The 14,918-nt window shown below is 44.1% G+C and overlaps 1 long non-coding RNA gene across 13 annotated transcripts in view; it reads left to right on the forward strand.

The window, feature by feature from the left end:
- The window catches only part of LOC118103440, a 75,488-nt gene that overhangs the window by 46,182 nt on the left and 14,388 nt on the right, over positions 1-14,918 (forward strand). For 6 of the 13 annotated variants that reach the window (XR_007032439.1, XR_007032440.1, XR_007032445.1 and 3 more), the window contains 7 exons: positions 7,744-7,802; positions 7,904-8,015; positions 9,007-9,212; positions 9,359-9,525; positions 11,218-11,504; positions 11,588-11,697; positions 11,782-13,577. This is a non-coding gene — a long non-coding RNA (uncharacterized LOC118103440). The remainder of the gene's footprint in view (positions 1-7,743; positions 7,803-7,903; positions 8,016-9,006; positions 9,213-9,358; positions 9,526-11,217; positions 11,505-11,587; positions 11,698-11,781; positions 13,578-14,918) is intronic. The other 7 variants (XR_007032448.1, XR_007032449.1, XR_007032443.1 and 4 more) reach the window with 7 other exon arrangements.

Raw genomic sequence — 14,918 nt, forward strand, 5'->3', positions numbered from 1 at the left:
GATTTGTCCTTATCAGCACAATGTATATATTTTCCTACTGGTGTTTCACAAGCCATTTGTGGGTGGGCCTTACCCCCGGGTTGGCAACCATTGGGTGATGTACATCACGTTTTGTTCCTTTTTGGAAACAATTTTGTCTCCAATTTGCCAGAATGAACTGTATGTGGTGGTACCGTGACCTCTGACCTTTTCAGGTCTTACTACTGATGTTTTTTTACGGTTTCCAGAAATGGGAGCATATTTCATTGTTGAGGCAGTCGTAAGTGGCTCAGGATGGGAGCTTCAGCTGAATAATCGAGATATAATCAACTGCACTGTTTATCCTGCAGTCTGACCTCGAACTCCTGTGTGAGCACAAACACAGAAGGGATGTACGCTCTCAAAATTACAGTTTAACAAGGGTTTCGAGAGCCTCTTAACAACTTAAGTTACTTAAGTCATCGCTGAACGATTCCTCTAGGAAACTCGGTGTGTATTATTGAGGCTTATCTGAGTCCTTGTTTGTACAAAAGACCTGTAAATGTTGACATCCTTTTGTTTTAGAGTCTTGAAAAACCTAGAGGGCTATGAAGTTGCACAAGGATTCAGTGTAGAAATAGGACACAGATGAATACTAATTACCTATTACGATGCAGATTTACTTAACAACTCTTTCCATTTGGCCTGAGGGAGAACAGGATGTCGTCTTTTACTTAAGGTGCTGCCTGCCCTGTGCACGACCCGATGTTAAAGAGGGACAAATGTTGCCGTGGTTAATGAGCAAAGAGCAGCAGAGCTCATGTAAAGGTGTAAATATTAGGACTCAGAGACCAAAGGGAAATGGAAATGCAGGGTTACGAGCAAAGCAGAGTTTCACTGTGTAAAATTAAAAAGTGAAGGAACATGGGAAAGGTTGGAAGTGTTAAGCTAATCAACAATTGAATAAGTGAAGTCCCTAAATAAAATAAAAATGACCGTTAAACAATGACACCCCATTTCTGTCACGTGTTTTGGAGATAGGAATAGTAAAAAGATGACAGTTCAGCGTGAGGCTGAACTGATGCGAAAATTGATTAAAAACATATAGTAAGGAGACAGCGACGGATTAAATGTCATAGTATAGTATGGTTTCTGAAATCACATTAAAAAAGTCCTAGTATAGTATGGTGTCAGAAAACCAATAAAAACATCATAGAATAGGAAGTAGTGAGGACCACACATGAGTTTCAACTAAAAATAATGTTTATTTATTGAAACATAGACATCATAACACATAAAGCAAATGCTTGTTGGAGTAATGGGAGAGGGAGAGACTGGAAAAAGTCATAGGTTAGTATGTCGTTTTCAAACTGGTAAAAAAAAGTCATATGACTTATAACTGACTTGGAATAGAGAGTTTGGTTTGTTTGTTGCTGTGGGAATTAGTCTGGTTCAGAAGGGGGATTATGGGTAATATCAGTTCAGTTGTTTTTCAGTTGAGTGAGGGGGGGGGGCTGCACAGTCAGAGCTCCTCTTAACAAGGTGATCAATTCTGTTGGGCTCTGTGTACGAGAGATGAAGAGATTTTCACGTAGAAACCCCCCCCCCCCCCCAAAGTCTATCAAGGTCTGCTGCAGAGGGCGCTGTTGCTCAGTAAGCTACATAGTGTTGCTTTAAAATGGATAATCCATTGTATAGTATGGCATAAAAACATGAAAAAAGTCAGATTTACACCATTAATCTTTGGCTTCAGATAGATAGTCTGTTCAAATCTCCATTTTCCCTGCAATCCTCTTTGTTTCTCCAGCGCAGACCAACTTTGAGTGATTTGACTCGAGAGGCCACTCTGGTCACCCGCCCACCCTTCTGAAGCCTGCCACCGCTGAATAATGTGAACGTCTCAATTCACTTCACGTCCCTGCCACAGCATTTCAAAAGACACTTAATTTCATACTTGTTTACGGCTCTCTCCAGAGATCTAAAGTTCAAAATCGCATGCATTTTTAATTCCAAATTAAGCCAGGGAAGGAGGAAAAAAAATCATGTTCACTTTGCCACATTTTGACAAACATGACCTCCCCTTGCTGGGGTGGAGGGATTATGCGGAACAAAAGCTGGCCCACTCGCCCGTACCAGGGCTTAAGGCTATTGGGCCGACAGATTAGAATATCTTTCACCCTCTGAAGGAGATAAGAGAGACACAAGCATCAGAAAACGGTGCAAAAACATAATGAACTGGTGATCTCCCACCACCAAAGAGCATGTGTGAAGTAGAGATTCATAAAGCTTCAAAACAGTAATGCAGATTTGTGGACCGTCTCTGCCCTGTTATAAAAAGCTCTACTTATGCGTCTGCTTATGCTTAAAACATGATCTGGGTTATCAAAGGTTGGAGGAATCTTCCTGCTCATTGTCTTTTTCTGGAGGAGTCCACTTCCAGCCCAAACTATCACCCTCAGCTGGGCGGTTTTGTTGCCACATCTCGTTTCTTATTATCCCAGATAATTACAAATATGTCAGACGTGTCGCCGTATGACGTCTGCTGACGCCGGCGAGCCGCGTGGCTGAAATGACACGGTGATGCATCTCACCCTCTCTCGCTCTCAATTAGCTCCCAGTGCTCCAGGTTAATGGAACTTTTGATTGGGGAAAACCCCTGGTTTCCTGGACGCCCGGCTTTCCTGTGGATGGGACGTATGGGGGGGGTCGACCCCGTCCTTATCTTCTGCTGCACAAAGAGGAGTTTACTCTGCTGCTCCTGCTTCTCGCTGTGGAGAAGTATAGCACCATGCTTTTTACTTGGCTTCCTTAGCATTTTGCACTAAATAACAGTTATCGCTCTCGTCCTTTACCAATCGAGAAATGGCAGCAGGCAAACTTCTGTACGTTTGAAGAATCTAATTCAGGGATCAAACCAGTTTGTCCATTGACCTAAACACACGTGGCGGCAACGTGTGTTCTCGATATAGCACCATCCCAACTGCAGATGATAGGAACTGAGCTGGTTTCAGCAGGCTTTCTTCCTGCTATAAATTTAGCGTTGAACATTACAGGAACTTTATGATTCAGCATGTGAGGGACTCACTTCTATCCTTAGCTTTGTTTCAGAACCAGAATCTGGTGTATTTAGGCCAAGTTTCTTGCCAAATGTCTTTGTTGTTAAATGTTAAAAATCCTTCAAAGACTCTATTCAATTCAGTTTCCTTTGTATAGCAGCAACAGTTCATATAATAATAATAATAATACTAATAATAATTGTTGTTGCCTGAATCCTGCAGTTCTGGAGTCAGAGATACCTGCAGAGAGAGAAAGAGAGAGAGAGACTCAAGGATAACACGCAATTCAAATGATGTTAAAGTCGATTAATGGAGTTGTTTGACCTCATTCGTGTTGATTTGAAGTAAAAATGTAGCTGTGAACACAAACACGAGATCTAATTCATCGACTCAGAGTAATGACAGCGTCTCCAATCACAGTGAGTATTTAGGACAGATTTTGGCCAAAGTAGAAGCCGAAGGTTGCAGCATTTATATGTAGTTTGAAATCTGAGCACATTAAACCATATATCGAGATCCTTTTTTCGGAGATGTCTAACCGTCGTACACGAGTTCTAAAAGTTTAAACAGCAGCTGACCGATTTTGTCCTGGATCCAGGTGGTGTCAGTGCACGCTGCAACACCCAGATTTCCAGGGTAAGACGTGGATTACAGCCGGTCCTGGCTTCTCAATGGCCAGCAGCCTCACACTGTTTCCTCCTCTGCGGCTGGGCAGCGAGGTCAGTGAGATTACTGGACACACAGTCGGCGCTCCAGTTCAGCATCCCTCCGCACAAACCTCCTCTGGCCAAACAAAATCCGCTATCAGAGGATGACACGAAACACCAGCCCGCAGGGCATCCTCCTCCTTTTCTTCCTCCTTCCTCCACCACTCTGGAGGAAACGCATCACTGAGTTTCACTTTGGTTTGTTTGCGGCCATGTTGGAGGCAAGGTGACAAGAGCAATACAAGAGAAACATTCCTGTAATTTCCAAAAAGAGCTTAAGGTGGAATTGTTGTCCATGGGGGAAAGCTGCCACCTCTCTTTCTTCTTCCCCTCCTTCCCCCTCAGTTTACCTAACTCGCCAACAAAAAAAAAGGGGGAGATTTATCCACACACACACATACAAACACACACACACACCAACAACCCTCCTGAGGAGTGGCTGGCGAGCAGCGGAGAAATGCGCCCTGACAATCTCCCCTTCCCTCCGGCGGCTGGATGCCAGAAAGGAGCGCTGTTTCTTCTGAGAGATCTTTTACCGAAGATGCCAGGGATTAAGAAAGAAAAGACTGCAGGACACTGCTGTGTCACCTAGCATTAAACAGCCCTAAACTCTCTGGTTATGAGATACTCTGTGCAAAATAGGTCAGAGGAAGAAAAAAAAAGAGAAAAGAGGTTTTGATATCTTTTTTTTCCAGAGTTTGTTGCTTTTCCCTCTGAGCCCTGGTGTCTTCTGGACTCTTGTCTTGGTGGTTGGTGACTGCAAACACACAAGAGGCGTCAGACACAGTCGTTCACATACATGCAAATCAGTTTTCATGAGGAATCCAAAAAGCAACGAATCAACTGTTATTTGGAGAACATAACTCTGTTTGAATCTGAACAAAAATATGAAAACAGGTCAAATTTAAAGAAAACGGTTAAATCAACAGTGAGAAAGAAAGACAGTGGTGGAGGAAGGTGGGTTAATAAACACAGAGCGGGTCAAAAGAGTTTCGATGTAGTTCATTAAAAATAAGTGGGATGTCAATCTCAAATTTGGTCAATATTTGAAGATTCCAGGTTTAAGGCCGAGGTTCGGATCACATTTGACTTGTTAATATCAGAAGGTTCTGTTTCTTATGTTATTGTGTCTTTTCTGTCAAAGTTCCACTTGTGTAGCTTTCTCGTTGAGCCTGGAGCCAAATATACAAAATGAAATCAAAACAGTTGTCGATGAACTTTCTGTAAAAACCCAAACCCCTCTTGAGTTGAGTTTAATTTGATCTTCACAGATGTGAAATGCATCTGGTGCAGATGACAAAGTTTGAGTTTAGTTTTTGGTGCATTTGTGATATTTCACGGAGGAGTTTAGCAAAACTGTCGGGTAAACTAACGCAGGGTGGAGGTGCAGCTGACGTGTCTCAACTCTGACCTCTACAGTGTTTCTCTGCTACTTTAATTGAGACTCCCGTGATGAGTTTTGACTTTGATTGCTTTCTGAATATTTTAGCTTTTACCGGATAGCTGTTTGTTAGCATACAGATAGGAGACATGTGGGGTGGTGGGGGATAAAGAGGGGAATACGTACATAGAAACAGTCTGATTCCAGCTGTCGTAGTTGTAGTTTATGCATCTTAATCAGTAGGTCACCAGGATGCCCTAAAAAGAAACTTGGTTGACAAAGCCACTGCTCCTCTTTCAAGTTGCGTCTGGTCTTGCATTTTGAAAGAAAAGCAGCCAAAAAGTTTCCCGTTGTCATCTTTGCAATCCGCTCGGCCCAGTCTGAATAATTCAGCGGCTGCCTGGTCGAATGCAAACAAACGGAATAAAACATAGATAGTTATGAGGCATAAATATGAACAAACAGCATCTCAAAGCATTAAGGAAACACGGAGCGTCGGGGGTTTGGAGCGACAGATGAGGACAGTGTGTTTGACTGGTTGGACGGAGCCGTTACCCCCCCACATCTCCTTCAGCCCCCTAATGATGTGTGGCCTGTCATAGAGACGTAGCCAAATTACATTCAGGACTACAAAGCCTTCATCCGAGGTTTGCTCTCTCTGAGCAACACCCTGCAAAACAATAACTGGGATTCAGCAGCTGCAAATTGCACTAAAATTTCCCAGTCTCTTTCTGTGAATTATTAATGAGAGCCAAACCAAAAAAGACAAAAAAAAAAAAAAGAAGGAAAGAAAAGGAGGAGGGGGTATCTACAGCGTGCCCGAGCATTGGAGAATGCTGTAATTATGCCAGGGAATGAGAAATGGAACAAAGTTGTTGGAGCCAGAAAAGGCGAGGCAGAAACTGAAACTAAGAGCTGGAAATTTGGAGCTGCGAGTGTGGAGAGAAAAGTAGATTTATTACATTGGCGGAAAAAAATGATCAACACACAATTAAAAATGGAGAACAACGGCATTTGCATTTGTCTCCGTCAGGTTTGCTTCTGTGTGAAAGTGAGGAGACGCGTGACGGGAGCCGGGACGTGTTTTAGGAACGAAGCCGTGACTACAAACACGTCGACGTTTTAGAAGATTTTTGAAAAGTGTCTTGTTTTCACAGCAGGAGTTTGAACTGGAGGAAGTAAAACTCAAGTTTTGGCACAAAAAAAAAAAGTCTCTTAACAGTGACAAAATGCCACCTGATGCTTAAAACCCCCAAATCTGAAAAGATGTTCAGTGACAGTTTATGTAGTCTGTAGAAAAATCATTTTCAAAGTTGTACCATTTGGGGATTTGAACTTGGTAAAGTTGAGTGGAAATGTACCGAAATTGAATCTCAAAGTTTCCCATAGCAACTGCATTGCTAATTGATGCGCTGTTATCTTCCACATTGTAGATCCGTGTTGCCTGTGAATGTTGCTCTGTGCTTTTTGCTGCTTATTTACCGTTACAACATGGATGCATATACTGAACGAGGTCCAGGGGACAGTGATTCTGAAATGACCAAAAAGAAAACAGAGACAAAAGAAGTAGCTGTTTCAGGGGGTGGTCTTCAACATGACGCGTCCATGCTGCTGAGTCAGCGGCAGCTCGAGTGACGGTCCTCTTTGCAAAAAACGAAATTTTCTCTCAGCACGATTAGAAGTCTGCTCAACTCGGAATACGTTGTTAAATACATATGTTACGTTTCTTGAAAAGTCAGCGAGCTCAGTAAAACCTTTCCAGCCTCACAAGATTCAAGTTCTCAGGGGAACATCCCGAACACTCGTCACCTTGGGACTTCAAAATGTTGAGATCAAATGTTAGGTGTGTTCCTTTAAAAAATTAGTTCCGTGCGACAGGAAAAAAAAAAATTCAGTGTATTTGCATCCACACACAAACATACATCGTCGTCATCATGGTCGTGAGAAAATGCCAGCCAAAGTATCTCTCTCTCTCCAACACACACACACACACACACACACACACACACACACAGACGTTTCAACCGAGGGCCTGGCAAGAATCCTCTGCACACAGGAGGCAGCGTCGTCCCTCAGGGATCCATAACCAACCAAATACCTCAGAGAGAGAGAGAGCGAGCAGCTCGTTTACCCAGCTGGGCCACGACGCTCGCTCACTCTGCCTGTGTGTGTGTGTGCGTGTGCGTGCGTGCGTGCATGTGGTGGGTGTAGGGGGGGTGAGGGTCGACCAGATGACACGGGCGACTCTCGGCATACTGTGGCTGAAATGAGGTTCACCACCTGATGAGGAGAGAGAGAGATAAATCTGGTTGAAAAAACGAGTGTTTAGATACAAGATATGGACAAAAATCTGTGGACACCCAAACATTAGACACACGTGAAATCTGACCCAAAAAAATTCACAAATACTGTAAAGAAATCATTACTGAGCTAAAAGTCGCTTGTTTTCTTAGAATGTTAAAATCTGGCTTCTTTGGAGGAAATATAGACATTTTGGGGGGGGGTTAAAAATAACCTTTAAATCTGACTTATTTCTTTGTCAACATTAATCAGTAACGATATATTAATTGCACACACTGCTATCTTTATTGTATTTAGACTTTTTGAGGCTTCTGATATGAAATTCCCTCTGTTTGATTAGTGTTGCAGTCGAGACGAGTTTCACCACGTCGGAGGATTTTCACGGTTCACCGAACTGAGGTGAGTTTAATATGTGGAAGAAATACTTTACCTGACACAGTTCCTGTTAACTGCACCTGGTCGGGGTTAAAGGTCATCGTGTGTGTGTGTGTGTGACTCAGGATTTAAAAAAGCTTCGGTGGATGATGATGATGCTTGGATTTCAGCTGTTCCCTGGTGCTGTTCTGCCCTCTACTGGCTACTTGTTGGAAGTGTCGCTGGTTGACTGAGAAGGTATTTTGTCGTCAATAATTCTCATTTTAAAGCATGACATTTCACTTTATTACAGTACAAGTTAACGTTCATACTATTTCAATCATATTTTATCTATTTCAAGTCATATAAATAGATTTTGGGGGTTGGGGATTTATTTCTATGCTCAAATGTGTAGAAAGAAAAAATAACAAGAACATACTTAACTTTAAATCCAACTGACCTGAAAACAAGGCATCAATTTCAACTGTGAGGAATGTGCAGTAATCATTCATCAAAGAGGATTTATGATCTTAATGTTTGAATGTGACAGCTGTGAACTAAATGTTTTGGAGTAGAACAGTTCAAACTAGAATGTCCCGCAGATGAGCTCATACCTCACCAAGGCCCAACAGTCTCCTTAAATGAAATCAAACTGCACCAAATTCCACACACTCATAAATATGTCTGATTTTTCCCATGACCCATGAATTATTCTCTGAGAAATCAACAAAAACGTGACAATATATAGGGAGTTGCCCTCGATCTGCGACAAAATGGGTTCTTCACTGACCCACATCACATCCCTCCACGGAAATCCATCTGCTGATTTCAACATAATCACACAGGAGCGCAGTTTATTTGCATAGCCCATATGTAGAAATCTAATTTGTTCTCATGGGGCTTAATCCTGTTTACAAACAGAGGGACAGACAGGAGTGAAAACATAACTACCTTGGCAGAGGTAACTAAAGCAAAGGACCTCAAAACTTAACTGAAGTGCAGCATTTGAGTACAAAAGATCCAGTGCGTCTATTTTGTGCCACGTTACACTTATTCCAGTTTCACCCCATTTCATTTCTCTGTCAACTGTAGTAAAAGGTACTTTGTCAGTTTCAGATCAATACAAAACATATTTAACATTTAGCAACAAAAGATTCATCAAGTCAGAATCTGTGAATAGTAAAAATTTGTGTTTGTGTTTTAAATCTGTCTCTCCCATCTTCTCCTCCTCCTCCTCCTCCTCGTGGAGTTCAAGGTCGCCGTGCGGCTATTTCCAGCTCGTCTTGGCTCTGATCTGTGTCGCAAAATGACAAGGTAACGCAACTCGGGGGGTCAGCTGTGTTACAGGAACGCTTCCACGGATCGGCCGAGAGGAAATCAATCCTGCCTGACAGTGTCTTCAGGATACTCTGACCTGACTGTGCCATGACAACTGCACGCGCGCACACACGTGGGGTAAGAGAAGAGACACATGCATAGATAAACACTGGAGCTCACACTCGTACGCACAAACAAACACTCGTAGTATCGTACACAAACATGAGCTGTAACCAAATATAGCTCCGTGCAGCTGTCTGTCTAACACACACAACCTCTGTCAGCTCTGGTTTGTCGCCCGTCTTGTCAAGGTGCATCAGAGAGACGAGGTGTCTGCCGGAAAGTCCATCACCGACTAACTGCTTGTGAAAAGTGGAGCCGACGTTCTCAGGGAGGAAGGAACCAATCGTTAAAGAACGGGGAACGACGAAACACATCCACAAAAGAGTCGGTCCGTCCTACAGACAAATCCAGTTTGCTGCCTTAGATTTCCGTCGTTTCCTGTCCAGTTTGGTAGTTGCAGTTGGCAAGATTGGGGATAAATATCTGTCTTTACTAATCTACAGTTCAGCATTACTCTGGAACTTGCTGCACCTGATTCTGACAATTTAAATGTGCAATACGTAGCTTTGGCCACTAGGGGTCTCTCAATCAAAACAATAACTGAGACTGAAAGAGAAAACATTCTCCCTGTTCCAAATTAGTAGATCATCAAAGTCATGTTCATCAAGCTGCTGCTCGTAGGTAGAAAGTGACTCGTTTCCTCCGCCTGCAGCTGCCAGGTGTCGTCCTACAACACGGAGCGAGATAACTAACCGCCCCTGTCCCTCAGAGGTAGTAATATCTGGTGTCTCTGTGGCCAAACAATGCCTGTAAGCGCTGGCAGCCATTAGACTCACTCCCAGGTCATTGAGCATTCCCTGCTAGCTAATTACAACAGGGCCTGGAGTTGTCTGCACCCCCCTCCCCCTCTCCACCTCCTGTCTGGAAACACACGGGCATCTGTGGGAGGGTCGCGCAGGGGTTGCAAAGGGGGACGTATTTCTGACAAATGCGCCATCTTCATAATTAGCTCGGAAGCAACATATGAAACATTAAACACGCCGGGCGCCGACGACAATCAAAACATTTCATTTGTTGTCAATTATTCATTACTTTGAAGGTTCTGAAGGGGTCGTTAATATGGAAATAAGCTTGCGATGCTAACAAGGTTGTGGTATCTGATTCCAAATCATCTGAGCACAGAGCGCCCCGTCCTCCCTTTTTTCTTTTGGGCTAATATTTTGTCTTTCCTATTGTGATTTCGTCTCTTATTCATGAAGTCTGCTCTTCAAACAAAACCATTTTCTGACTTGAAAAACAAGCTGCTTTTATCCACTTCATTAAAGGAGGGGAAACGCTTGATGGAGTTCTTCAAGTTGAGCTCAACCTAAAAATGAAGTTAAACCAGCCGAGACTAATCTACTCCTTTTAAAATGTTCCAGCTTTCTTTAGCACCTGTCTTTGTTGTTGTGTTTTCTTCCCCCGGTGGTTGTCGCGGCCGACCTGCCAAGAACGCGTTTGCTAAAGTTTTCCTTTCCGCGCAGGGGTTGCAAAGGGGGACGTATTTCTGACAAAAGTGGTGGCAGGGAAAGCTGGAGATCACCACGGTGGGGCGAGCGCCACTTTCAACCTAGTATCGTTTCCAAATATCAAAGTCAATTATATTCCAGCTAAACTATCAAATATTAAAGCGTTGTAAAGCCAGACATTCCTGGCAGATCTGACAGACGTGTTACCGATACACCACAGGAGTTCAGGAGTGGCTTCACTACAAAGCTACCGTAACTTGTATTTGTCATAGCTAAGGCCTCAATCAGTTTGAGACCACACATCAACTTTGTGCCTCAGCTACAGCTGCCCCGCCCCATTCTGCGGCTCTGGACAGAGCGTCGGTAGGTTTGCTTTTCATTTTCACCCCAGATACAAACACTTGATTCACAACCCACACTTGAACTGTTCTGTCGCCTCCAGGTGAGGTTCTGCTCACACCGACGAAGATCTACAGTCCCCCTGTGCTGCCCATCCTCTGTGTAGACGGATTTAGTTTGATATTTTTCTCATGATTTGTCTAAAAATGTTTCATCTGTGTCCCAACCTCCAGGCCCTGATCGAGCAGGACATGCGTCCGTCATCTCCAACAGGCCGGGCGTTCAGGGCCTGAAGAGAGCGTCACTGGCTGGAATCCAGACACGAGTAACACAAACATTTACGAGAAGAATAAAAACCCAAGTTCAGTCATGCGAGTTGTTCCCTAATTGAAGGATTAGATAATTAAGTTGTACGGGAGCCGGGCAGAGTTTGACGGCACCATTGACCGCGTGCTGGAGCTGGTGTGTCTCGCTGGATTCACGAGGATCCTCACGGGAAACTTTGTCAAGAAACGGAACGGTGTGAAGACGCCATCAGGACGACGGAGGTGTTGTTACATTTAATTCCAAAGTCACGTTAAACAGCGTTTGTTTCTGTTGCAGGAAAACTGCTGAATCCACCCCTGCTGCCGCCATTCAATGGCGCGAATGCCCAGAAGCAGGCGCTACAGGCCGGGGTGCGGGTGACTGGCTGCACGGTTCACTTTGTGGCAGTAAGTATGAAAGAGTTCGGGACAAATAATATCAGACAAGTTGTTTTTGTCTTTGAATTAGATAAACAGCTGTTGTCTTGTCAGGAAGAGGTGGACGCAGGAGCCATCATCGCGCAGGAGGCCGTGCCCGTGCTGAGCTGCGACAGGATCCGGGAGGCCGAGCACCGCGCCTTCCTCGCCGCCCTGGAGCTGGTGGCCAGCGGCGCCGTCACACTCAGCGAGGACGGCCACAGCGTGTGGAAGACGAACCCACAGAGTTAAAGACCAGACGTCAAACTCAACTTTATCCATTCGTGTCATTAACACAATAAAAACAGTTTGCTTCTGTAAAACTTTATTGTACAAACAAGTGGGAAAGAAATAGAAAAGTTTAGTCTTTAATTTCCTCCACTTCAAACTGTCCTTTGCTTGTCATTGTCCGGTCCAGTTGAGAGGACATTCTTAGATCAAAGTAGCATTTCAACTTGTACTGTAAAGAAGCATCGTACTGGAAATGACATTCCAATATTAGCCTTTAAGAAATGTTACGATTGTAATAATGCCTGCACTGGAATTAGCTAGTACTGCTTGTAGCGCAATGAATTCTTGTCTGTCATTATTAAAGTGTCTGTTACAGTGTTGCATACAGATGTCATGTCAGCATGTATACAGCAGAAGCACCTTCCACTCGGTCTGAATCTGGGACATTTGTCCTTGTAAAATCCGAGACCCTTAATCCGTCCAGTCTCTTCTTTGACAGCTCAGAATTCTTCCTCTCACGTTTGTCTCCTGTGGAAGCGAAGCACTGACAGTCTCTCGTTTCCAGCTCTTGTGGTCAAACACGACTCTCCCTGCAAGCCACGTTTCCCCAGGAGGTTAATGATGTCCTCTGTTGACAAAGAGGGAGGAGCGTCAAATCACCTTTGTCGTAATTGAAATTGCTTCAGACATTTAAAACTCACCTGGATCATTCTCGGCGATGGTAATGAGGTAAAACAACCCTGTAGTGGACAGCAGCTCCGCCACCAAGGGGAGAAATCTGTCCGTTACTTGTCGTCCTCGCGTCCCACCTGCCCAGGCGGCCTCGATACCTCTGCTCCCCACCTGGACAGGACACAAGAAAAGCTTCCACTGTTAAAACGCTCCCCATCTTCCACCTGTAGAGGGCCTGCTGGACTGAGAGGCGTCACCTCCTCTGATGGCGTCACCACGTAGGGAGGATTGAAGAGGAGGACGTCCACTTTGCCACTCAGCCGGGGCAGAAGACACTCCACCTAAAGAGAGGAAAACATTTAAATATGCATTGTGGTTCATTTGAAATCTGTGCATGTGCATGTAAAAGTCTCACCAGGTCTGTGATGACAGGTTGTAGTGACACGCTGTTGCAGGAGGCCGTCTTCTCTGTGCACTGCGCTGCTGCAGGATTCACATCAGTGCAACTGGGAGACAAACACCGAGGATCACACTGTGCTAATGCACGAGTGTATTTCACTGTAAATGGGATATCAGCTCACATGTATAACGCTGAGGGTCCAACCACCGACGCCAGGAAGGCGGACACCGCTCCAGAGCCGCTGCCGACCTCCACACACACAGCCGGGCTGCAGACAGCGGAGAGAGACACACCTGGTCTGAGTGACGGGGCTCATTTCCGGTTGAGTTACAGCGGAGCGTGCGTCTGACCTGATCGTCTGCAGCCGCCGTGCGTCTTTCTCCAGCGCGTCCATCAGAAGGAACGAGTCCTCCGCAGGCTCGTAAACCTCCTGGAAGTGTCCCCGTCCGGCGTGGGAGTAAACGGGAGTGTGGTAGCCGGCGCACATGTCTTCCTTCACGGCTGCAGCCTTGCATGCGTTCCTGGCTCGCGTTCCCGGCTCGCTCCACCATCCACTGCGTAAATAATGGTACGTAAATTTCAGCGGAGGTTTCGCACAGTGTTGTTGTTTAACGGTTAAGTCGATTTTACGCACTAATCGCCGTCAGAATAGTTCATAAACGACGTAAGCTAACGTTGTGCTAGGCGCTTCAGCTAACGTGTTTTCAATTCACTTCCTCATACGCACTACGTCACTGTGACGTGGGTGGCTCTCTTCTTCGCTGGTTTATTGTAGCAGCTGTTTCTATGTGGTTTTATGAATGAAAATGAAGTAATCAGTTAAATAAAATGTAATGTTAAACCTGACAGTCTCAACAATAACTGTATAAATTAAAATAGTGTTGACAGAAAAAAGAATAAAATGCATGTATAATATATCCTCGTCTTGTTAGGTTTCTGAATAATATGTGGGTCGTTGAAAAATAACTAATTTACAGACAGCAAACTAAATCAAATTGTCTTAACATTAAAAGTGCAACTGAAGCAACATAAAAAAAAACCTACACGTAATGAAGAAATAAGTCCTGGTGCATCACATTAGTACATGTATAATAAATTGAAGGGCAAATATTCAGAGGAGATTTAATTCTGGATTGAAGACGCATTGACACGAGTAAACTATAAGATTGGGACAAATGTGATGTGTTGTGTGTTAAATCAGTTGTAGTTTAGATAAAGAAATGCAACAATATAAAGTAGAGCTGAGGCTCTTGTGATTAAATAATAATTGTTTTAATCTTATAAATGAAAATGTGTGCTTTTAATATACAGTCTATGTTTGCGCCGCGGCCGTAAACGGCGACTGACGGACGTGCTCCGGTCAGCGTCTGGCGTCACTTCCTGTTTTGAATTGTTTGCGCATGGACTAGGTATGGCGTCCTGCTGCTCCTCGTTTCTGCCATCAACTGTCCCCCCCTCCATAAACTCTACGGTGTCCCAGCCCACCCTCACACTGTGTCCCTCCCTCTCTGAGCGACTCGCTCTTCCTCTCTGGTGTTAGCTTAGCAGCTTAGCGTTAGCCTCTCTCACGGTGCTGCTCGGTGATGTTCACTCACTCCTCCGCCTCCTTCATTAAAAACAGTTATTGTATAAAAACTATAGAAATTCAGACTGTCGGAGCAATGAAGGTTTAATGTCGTTTGTTATGAATTGTTTGTCAAGTGTCAGTAGATTAGAATGTAGAGTTTATGACATAATTAAATAGAAAGTCAGCAACTTTGTCATTATAGCACACTCCACTTGCTCATACATCATATTTAATAGGAGCAAGTTATGGAAGCCGTAATGAAAATTAAGCTTATTTCCCAAATTTGTGTAGTAAAGTTACCTGAAAGTGGGGGTCATCCTGAACAAGAGTGAAGTGAAAGTT

This window comes from Hippoglossus stenolepis, chromosome 24 (assembly GCF_022539355.2).
Source record: "Hippoglossus stenolepis isolate QCI-W04-F060 chromosome 24, HSTE1.2, whole genome shotgun sequence".
In the NCBI taxonomy this organism is placed as follows: Eukaryota; Metazoa; Chordata; class Actinopteri; order Pleuronectiformes; family Pleuronectidae; genus Hippoglossus; species Hippoglossus stenolepis.